Source organism: Oncorhynchus keta, chromosome 1 (genome assembly GCF_023373465.1).
Source record: "Oncorhynchus keta strain PuntledgeMale-10-30-2019 chromosome 1, Oket_V2, whole genome shotgun sequence".
Lineage (NCBI taxonomy): Eukaryota > Metazoa > Chordata > Actinopteri > Salmoniformes > Salmonidae > Oncorhynchus > Oncorhynchus keta.
Window position 1 is genome coordinate 89,720,330 of NC_068421.1, and position 6,731 is coordinate 89,727,060.

At 46.8% G+C, this 6,731-nt stretch overlaps 1 long non-coding RNA gene across 1 annotated transcript; it reads left to right on the top strand.

Annotated features, from left to right (window-relative positions):
• Positions 1–1,307: 1,307 nt before the first annotated feature.
• On the top strand, positions 1,308–2,709 carry LOC127907945 (uncharacterized). The gene is made up of 2 exons (XR_008065632.1): positions 1,308–2,037; positions 2,099–2,709. It is a non-coding gene; the product is annotated as an uncharacterized LOC127907945 (long non-coding RNA).
• The last annotated feature ends 4,022 nt before the right edge of the window (positions 2,710–6,731 follow it).

Genomic DNA, 6,731 nt, shown 5'->3' on the forward strand with positions numbered 1-6,731 from the left:
GGAACAACCCTGCTTACCTTCAGAAGCCAGCCAGCAGTGGGATGCAGGGTGGTATGCTGCTGGAATAATACTGAACACGTTTATATTGTAGTCATTTAGCAGTTAATACATTCATAGTGAGGTTACTAGGTGGTTACTAGGTGGGGCAACCACATCTCAGTCATAGTTATCAGCTTATTTCTCAATAAAGTAACAAAGTCAGAAACTAGTAAGGGGGGGGGGGGGTCAACTGCTAGTACCCAAGAGGTTTGTGTGTGTGTGTGAGGGGGGTTGAGGGAGATGCTGTGGGAGATTATTGAAGTGGATGTGAGCGTCGACTGCAAGCCAGTGGAATGTACGTAGGAGCGGGAGTGACATGGTTGGAAAGGTTGAACACCAGCCGGGCTGCAGTGTTCTGGAGAAGTTGCAGGGGTTTGATGGCACAAGTGTTTGTGGGACCGGTGGACTCAATAGGCTGAATGAGGAGTGGTTGTCGTCAACCTTGTTTTCAAAGTGGTTGACGAAGTTGTCCGCAGAGAGGGGAGGAAGGGAGGGAGGAAGAGGGAGGACGAGAATTAAGAAGGGAGGAGAAGGTGGGAAAGTTTCCTAATGTTAGAGACAGACGGATTGAAATGTAGAGTGATAGAAAGTGTCTTTAGCAGTGGATACAGAGGAAGAGAAGGTAGAGAGGCAGTGAAAGGATGATAGGTCCTCCAGAAGATTTGTTTTCCTCCCGCAGTCCTCTTCTTTAAGACAAGTCACTCAGCCACAGAGCAGGAGGGGAGAGCCGGCAGGGAGGAAAGGGGACAGTGCGAGTCATAGGATGCAGAAGGGGAGGAGAGTAGGTTTCAAAAGAGGCAGAATCAGGAAAGGAGGAAGAAGGTTTTAGCAGAAGGGAGAGATGATAGTATAGAAGATGAGAGAGTAGTGGGAGAGAGAGAGTGAAGATTGTGACGGCTCATGACCATCTGGGTAGAGGATGAGGGGTTAAGGTTGGAGGAGAGGGAGACAGAAAAGGAAACGAATAGTGAACAGAGACCTGGAGGGGCGTTGCAGTGAGATTAGTAGACTAACAGCCTCGAGTAAAGATGAGGTCAAGCATACTGCCTGCAATGTGAGTGGGAGGGGACTGTGAAAGTGGGAGGGGACTGTGAAAGTGTGAGGGGACTGGGAAAGTGGGAGGGGACTGGGAAAGTGGGAGGGGACTGGGGATTGGGAAAGTGGGAGGGGACTGGGAAAGTGGGAGAGGACTGTGAAAGTGGGAGGGGACTGTGAAAGTGGGAGGGGACTGGGAAAGGGTGAGGTCAAAAGAGGCAAGGAGAGAAAGAAAGAGTTAGAAAGAAATGAATCGACGGTAGACGTCGGGAGATTGAAGTCGCCAAGTACAAAGAGCAGTGAGCCATCGTCAGGAAACGATCTTATCAAGATGGCAAGCACATTGAGGGACTCGTAGGGGCACCTGGTGGACAATAGACGACAACACTATTAAGCTTGAGTGGATACGTGACAGGTGAGATGAGGAGATGGACAGGTGAGCGAAGGAGAAAATAGAAAATGTCCACTTGGGAGAAATTAGTAGCCCCGTGCCACCGTCGTGACGACCAGATGCTCTCGGACTATGAGATGACACTTAGATGAAGAGAGAGCAGCTGGAGTAGCAGTGTTCTCGGAGATGATCCATCTCTCTGTCAGGGACAAAAAGTCACGAGACTGAAGGACAATATAGACTGAGATGAACGCTGTGTTGTTGACCACTGATCAGCAGTTCCAACCACTCTGCCAGAGACCAGGAATTCCTCATGGGTTGTTAACACAGGCTACACTAAATCAGAAGGGTTGTAACCGAAGGGCGAGGAGTGTCTGTAAAGCCTACACAGGCTACACTAAATCAGAAGGGTTGTAACCGAAGGGGAGGAGTGTCTGTAAAGCCTACACAGGCTACACTAAATCAGAAGGGTTGTAACCGAAGGGCGAGGAGTGTCTGTAAAGCCTACACAGGCTACACTAAATCAGAAGGGTTGTAACCGAAGGGGAGGAGTGTCTGTAAAGCCTACACAGGTTACACTAAATCAGAAGGGTTGTAACCGAAGGGTGAGGAGTGTCTGTAAAGCCTACACAGGCTACACTAAATCAGAAGGGTTGTAACCGAAGGGCGAGGAGTGTCTGTAAAGCCTACACAGGCTACACTAAATCAGAAGGGTTGTAACCGAAGGGTGAGGAGTGTCTGTAAAGCCTACACAGGCTACACTAAATCAGAAGGGTTGTAACCGAAGGACGAGGAGTGTCTGTAAAGCCTACACAGACTACACTAAATCAGAAGGGTTGTAACCGAAGGGTGAGGAGTGTCTGTAAAGCCTACACAGGCTACACTAAATCAGAAGGGTTGTAACCGAAGGGTGAGGAGTGTCTGTAAAGCCTACACAGGCTACACTAAATCAGAAGGGTTGTAACCGAAGGGTGAGGAGTGTCTGTAAAGCCTACACAGGCTACACTAAATCAGAAGGGTTGTAACCGAAGGACGAGGAGTGTCTGTAAAGCCTACACAGGCTACACTAAATCAGAAGGGTTGTAACCGAAGGGTGAGGAGTGTCTGTAAAGCCTACACAGGTTACACTAAATCAGAAGGGTTGTAACCGAAGGGTGAGGAGTGTCTGTAAAGCCTACACAGGCTACACTAAATCAGAAGGGTTGTAACCGAAGGGTGAGGAGTGTCTGTAAAGCCTACACAGGCTACACTAAATCAGAAGGGTTGTAACCGAAGGGTGAGGAGTGTCTGTAAAGCCTACACAGGCTACACTAAATCAGAAGGGTTGTAACCGAAGGGGAGGAGTGTCTGTAAAGCCTACACAGGCTACACTAAATCAGAAGGGTTGTAACCGACGGACGAGGAGTGTCTGTAAAGCCTACCGGGAGAGGATTGAACACGTATAGAAAACACACACATAGTTTCCGATAGTACAAAAGAGCAAAATTAGATCATCAGAAAAAAAAACATGTAAGATACTCAAGTGAAAGAGTGGTGTGGAGCCTTCCTCGCTTAAAGTCCGTAGAACAACTTTGTTTCGGTGACAAGACAACCACTGAGAAAACAATGGAGACTGAAGAACTAACACTAATTGGTGGAGAGTAGGTTACTGGGAAGTCAGCAGTTCACACACCAAGTAGGTTACTGGGAAGTCAGCAGTTCACACACCAAGTAGGTTACTGTGAAGTCAGCAGTTCACACACCAAGTAGGTTACTGGGAAGTCAGCAGTTCACACACCAAGTAGATTACTGGGAAGTCAGCAGTTCACACACCAAGTAGGTTACTGTGAAGTCAGCAGTTCACACACCAAGTAGGTTACTAGGAAGTCAGCAGTTCACACACCAAGTAGGTTACTGGGAAGTCAGCAGTTCACACACCAAGTAGATTACTGGGAAGACAGCAGTTCACACACCAAGTAGGTTAATGGGAAGTCAGCAGTTCACACACCAAGTAGATAAGTATTGGGAAGACAGACACCACTTGATGGCCCTAGCTAGCAAAAAGTACTAAACGACAACAGATTAAGACAAAATTCTACTGGAGATATTAGGAATCCTCTAGCTATAGAATGAAGCAATGCAAGAGGAACAGAATAGAACCAAATAGATCATAATAGAAAAGTATAGCTTGTACAACTGTATTGCCCATCAAAATGTATGATTTGCTTAAGACAGATAAAATTATACATAATCTCTATTTGCAGTAATGATGAGGAGGTATCCTCATCAGGGGAAAAGAGGAGGGAGGGAGGGACAGAGAGAGAGAGTGATGGAGGTGACAAGGAAATAGTCTTGACAGGGAAATGGTGGGTTGATGTTTTCCAGGCATCAACCTGTGATGCTCTCTCCCTTTCTCCTCGTCTTTCCTCTCCCGCCTCCCGCCTCCCGCCTGCCGCCTCCCGCCTCCCCCTCTCTCTTTCTCCTCCTCTGCCCTCTCCCGCTCCCCCCCTTTCTTACTCCTCCTCTGCCCTCTCCCGCCTCCCCCTCTCTCTTTCTCCTCCTCTGCCCTCTCCCTCTTCCCCCCCTCTCTTTCTCCTCTGCCCTCTCCCGCTCCCCCTCTCTCTTTCTCCTCCTCTGCCCTCTCCCTCTCCCGTTCTCCTCTTGTTCCCTCTCCCCTTCTCCATTTCTCCCCCTGTTCCCTCCCCCTCCCTTTCTCCTCTGCCCTCTCCCCTCCCCTCTCTCTTCCTCCTCCTGTTCCCTCTCCCCTCCCCCCCTCCCTCTTCCTCCTCCTGTTCCCTCTCCCCTCCCCCTCCCTCTTCCTCCTCCTGTTCCCTCTCCCCTCCCCCTCCCTCTTTCTCCTCCTGTTCCCTCTCCCCTCCCCCTCTCTCTTTCTCTTCCTCCTGTTCCCTCTGGTAATAACAGGGTGTAGTACAATAGTGGGTTGACACTCCTCTACCACATATGGACCACCTATACTGAGGTAGATGATGTCATATTATCCAAAAGAAAGAGAGACATCTGGTAAAATGACTGTGTTGGCGACTGTGGTGTAAACTGTGTTGGTGGCTGTGGTGTAAACAGTGTTGGTGATTGTGTTGGTGGCCGTGTTGTAAACTGTGTTGGTGGCTGTGTTGTAAACTGTGTTGGTGACTGTGTTGTAAACTGTGTTGGGGACTGTGTTGTAAACTGTGTTGGGGACTGTGTTGTAAACTGTGTTGGTGACTGTGTTGTAAACTGTGTTGTTGACTGTGTTTTAAACTGTTTTGTAAACAGTGTTGGTGACAGTGTTTATTACTGTGTTGTAAACTGTGTTGTAAACTGTGTTGTTGACTGTGTTTTAAACTGTTTTGTAAACGGTGTTGGTGACAGTGTTGATTACTGTGTTGTAAACTGTGTTGGTGGCTGTGGTGTAAACTGTGTTGGTGGCTGTGGTGTAAACAGTGTTGGTGACTGTGTTGGTGGCTGTGTTGTAAACTGTGTTGGTGGCTGTGTTGTAAACTGTGTTGGTGACAGTGTTGATTACTGTGTTGTAAACTATTTTGGTGACTGTGTTGATTACTGTGTTGTAAACTGTGTTGGTTACTGTGTTGTAAACTGTGTTGGGGACTGTGTTGATTACTGTGTTGTAAACTGTGTTGGTTACTGTGTTGTAAACTGTGTTGGGGACTGTGTTGTAAACTGTGTTGGGGACTGTGTTGTAAACTGTGTTGGGGACTGTGTTGGTGGTATGGTGATTTTTCAGCAGCATATTGTTAAATAATAATGTAATGAAACAGAATCATTAAAAGCTTTAAAGGAACCTGTAACCACACCTGTATAGCATAAGAAAAGCCATATACAAAAGAAGCAGACACACCTTGTAATACTGATGCATACCTGGATAAGAAATGTCATAATCAATATAATGAATGTACTTGTGACTGCAGCCTGATGGAGGCCCCTATTATTTTTTAACCAAACTGCCACAGTTGCGCCACCAATATAAATGATTTGTAGAACTTAGGGTGGGAAAACAATAGTGGCGCGTAGCCAAACAGAGTTGATGATTAACATAAAGAGGAATACCTAAGTATGTGATTTAAGGATGAAAAATGTATAAAAAGTGTGTGCCGAGGCTGGGAAGACATTTGATACATGGACCAGCTCGGCTTGTTACTTTGAAAATAAAGACTACCTTGAATTTACAGTTCCTGAATCTGAGAAATATTATTGGACCAATATTTCTACAACAGTGGCTGTGTTGTAGACTGTGTTGGTGGCTGTGTTGTAAACTGTGGTGGTGACTGTGTTGTAAACTGTGTTGGTGACTGTGTTGTAAACTGTGTTGGTGGTGACTGTGTTGTAAACTGTGTTGGTGACTGTGTTGTAAACTGTGTTGGGGACTGTGTCGTAAACTGTGTTGTAAACTGTGTTGTAAACTGTTGGTGACTGTGTTGTAAACTGTGTTGGTGACTGTGTTGTAAACTGTGTTGGGGACTGTGTTGTAAACTGTGTTGTAAACTGTGTTGTAAACTGTGGTGTAAACTGTTGGTGACTGTGTTGTAAACTGTGGTGGTGGTGACTGTGTTGTAAACTGTGTTGGTGACTGTGTTGTAAACTGTGTTGGTGACTGTGTTGTAAACGGTGTTGGTGACTGTGTTGTAAAACTGTTGGTGGGTGTGTTGTAAACTGTGTTGATGGCAGTGTTGTAAACTGTGTTGGTGACTGTGTTGTAAATTGTGTTGGTGACTGTGTTGTAAACTGTGTTTGTGACTGTGTTGTAAACTGTCTTGGTGGATGCTCTTAATGGTGCAGCTGTAGAACTTTTTGAGTACCTGAGGGCCCATGCCAAATATTTTCTGTCTACTGAGGGGAAAGAGGCGTTGTTGTGCCTTCTTCAAGACTATGCAGGTGTGTGTGGATCGTATAATTCCACATCACTAATAATTACTTAGGGATGTGGACACCGATGAACTTTAAGATCTCAACCCTTCAACTACAGCCCCGTCTATGTGGATGGCGGTGTGCTCGGCTCTCCATTTCCTGTAGTCCACGATCAGCTCCTTTGTCTTCCTGATGAGGGGGAGGTTGTTGAAAGAGGTTGTTGTCCGAGCACCACACTGCCAGGTCCCTGACCTCCTCCCTATTTTCTGTCTCATTGTTGTCGGTGATCAGGGCAACCACTGTCATCAACAAACTTAATGATAGAGTCGTGCGCGACCACGCAGTCGTGGGTGGACAGGGAGTACAGGAGAGGACTAAGCATGCACCCCTGAGGGGTTCGTGTTGAGAGTCAGTGCGAAGTATG